The sequence below is a fragment of the Nannospalax galili genome, unplaced genomic scaffold (assembly GCF_000622305.1).
Source record: "Nannospalax galili isolate Female #2095 unplaced genomic scaffold, S.galili_v1.0 scaffold654, whole genome shotgun sequence".
Classification (NCBI taxonomy): domain Eukaryota; kingdom Metazoa; phylum Chordata; class Mammalia; order Rodentia; family Spalacidae; genus Nannospalax; species Nannospalax galili.
Genome location: NW_008335971.1, coordinates 837426 through 840566, shown reverse-complemented (window position 1 = coordinate 840566; position 3141 = coordinate 837426).

Below are 3141 nucleotides of genomic sequence, written 5' to 3'. Positions count from 1 at the left end.
GAACCGCGGCCAGCAAAGGCCGAACCAAGGAAGCACACAACATGCACGATGAAGCATTAATATGAGAAAGATTCATCAACCGCAAAGCAAAGTTTAAATAATTAGGCCAAAGAGCAAGATTAAGAGTAGAATTTGAATTTGAACGTATAGCAGACTGAAGCTTAGTTTCACTCATGATAATAACTTGTTTTACCTGTTTATCAATAGCAGCAGGGACCAATCTGCAGGAAATATTAACGGACCCTGCCGGGAATAAGGCAAACCCCGATGGGAGGCTATAGCCTAGGCCCCTATTTCTGTGATCTCTATTAAAAATATTTCCTCGGACACTGTCCTGCCATCTGGCATTCCAAGGATCATTTATATGAATTATGAATTGACCATTATCATAACTCAATATGCCATTTTTGCTAAAAGCATCATGAAGGCAGCAATCCCAATACCTACATCTGCCATATGTATCACTATCTGCAAGACAGCTGCCTTTATTATCATAGGTGAAACATAGGAAAGGTTTTGACTTGGAGGATAAAATAGATGAAGTGATCGGAATGACGATGGTTGCTTGACAACCCTGCACTGGACAACGGGCAGTGCTGATGATCGGTATGTCATCATCAGAATATGTTTTTCCTTCTTTAATTTGGAATTCCCACTGCATTACTGTCTGCGACCAAACAGAGCCAATTAGGAGAAGCAGGATGCAGCAGACAGAAGCCATTGCAGTCTGTAAGAAAACAGAAAGAAGAAAAAAACATTTCTCAGGGAACTTCATCTTCCCTGGAACATTGATTAGTATCTATTTGCTTTACTAAGTGCTCAGGCAACCAATGGGCTGCATCATGTTGCTGTGAATAAACACAGACAGATCTTCTGCCCCATATTAACACTGGATCTGGGCCATGCCACTAATTATCCAGAGGATCTTTCCATTTGACCATGGCATAATGTCGTTTTGTTTCTGGATGCCAAAAGTGATCTACAGCTGATTTACCATGAGCGTCCAATTTCAAAAAATTCAAAATAATGCCGTTTTGTTTCCGAATGCCAAAAGCGATCTGCAGCTGATTTACCATGAGCATCTAATTTTTAAAAATTCAGAATAAAAAGTACATGATTCAATAAATTTCTGGGGGATCCCCTACTGGGATACCACTCCCCCTTTTTTATTTTATGCAAAGTAGCCTTAATAAGCAAATGAGCTCTTTCAACTATGCCTTGTCCTTGCGGATTATAAGGGATACCAGTAGTATGCTGTATTTGCAAAGTATTACAGAATTTCTGAAAAGCATGAGAAATATATCCAGGACCATTGTCCATTTTAACACCCTTAGGAATACCCAAAATAGAAAAGCAATGAAGCAAATGGGCAATAACATGTTCAGTAGCTTCCCCCGATTGCAAGGAAGCACAAAGAAACCCACTAAAAGTATCAATGCAAACATGAACGTACTTAAGTTTGCCAAAATAATTATAATGAGAAACATCCATTTGCCAAAGCATATTGGGAACAAGTCCCCTAGGATTGACTCCTAAGTGGGGAACAGGAAGAAGAGAAGCACAAGTCTGACATCCTTTAACAATTTGCCTAGCCTGTTCCCTGGTAAGATTATACATCAGTCGCAAAGAAACTGCATTGAGATGATGCAGTTCATGAGCTTGTTGAGCTTGTGCAATATTAGAAGTAGTAGCAAGAGCAACAAGCCTGGTGGCTGTATCAGCAATCTGATTGCCTGCCGTTAACGGCCCTGGAAGAGTAGAATGCACTCGAATATGTCCTAAAAAGAATGGGCTGTTCTCTGTTGAATAAGGTGCTGACACTGACAAAATAGTTCCATGGCCTCAGAAATATGCCCAATTATAGGAACAGTTTCCAGCAGGGGTACAGAACGAGCTATGTATGCACTGTCAGTATATACATTAAGAGGCGTATCTGGAAACGCAGAAAAAACTGATACAATGGCAGACAATTCCACAAGCTGTGCAGAGGTTCTATGAGTTTGAAATCGCACAACCTGATCATTCCAAGCATAGGCTGCCATCCCATTGGAGGAACCATCCATAAAAACTAACAAAGCAGTAGATAAAGGTTGATGGTTGGTAATGCGTGGGAAAATGAAAGTATGCAAATTACAAAATTGAACGAGCTTAGGTGGATAATGATTATCTATAAATCCTGAAAATGCAGCACAAGCTATCAGCCAAGTTCCTGAATTCTGAAGTAGCCAGTTAACATGATTTTTAGTATAAGGCTGTACAATACGAAAAGGGTCCACACCAAAATACCTACAACTGTGGTCCCGACCATCAATTATTAAATCAGCTACGGCATCATAATATAGAAGCAACAGCCTTTTAGGGGAAGCAGGCAAATGTATCCACATAAGAGGATGAGCAGGTTCTTGCCAAAGAAGATCCGTGGGTGACAACTGAGTATTAAAAATCATGAGCCATAAAGATTTACAATAATCAACAGTAGTGACAAATTGATTAGCAATTGCCTCCTCAACTTTGTGTATTGCAACTCTATCCTCATCAGTAAGTTCTCTGGATGAAGTTGGCTTTGCATCCCCTTTAAGGATGTCAAAGAGAGGCTTCAAGTCGCCAGTAGTCAATTTTAAGTAAGGACGTAGCCAATTAATATCACCCAATAGCTTTTGGAAATCATTCAGAGTTTGTAATTTATCAAGTCTAAGAATAGCCTTTTGATTAGTTATCCTCTGTCCATCAAGTTGAAAACCTAAATAAGAATAAGGATCTCGCATTTGCACCTTCTCAGGAGCAATTTGCAAACCCGCATCCAATAAATCTGATTTCAATTGAGCGAAACATTGCAACACCTCTTCTCCTGACGCACCTGCTATCAGGATATCATCCATATAATGAATTATATACATGGAAGGCCAAAGATTTCTAGTATTTTGGAGAGCTGTAGCTACAAATTTCTGACAAAGAGTAGGGCTATTGGCCATTCCTTGAGGCAAAACCTTTCACTGATACCTTTTCATAGGCTCTCTAAAATTAACAGAAGGAAGGCTAAAAGCAAAGTGTTTGCGATCATCAGGATATAAAGGAATAGTGAAAAAACAATCCTTAAGATCTAGTATTATCTTAAAATATCCTTGCAGAATAGCAACTTGT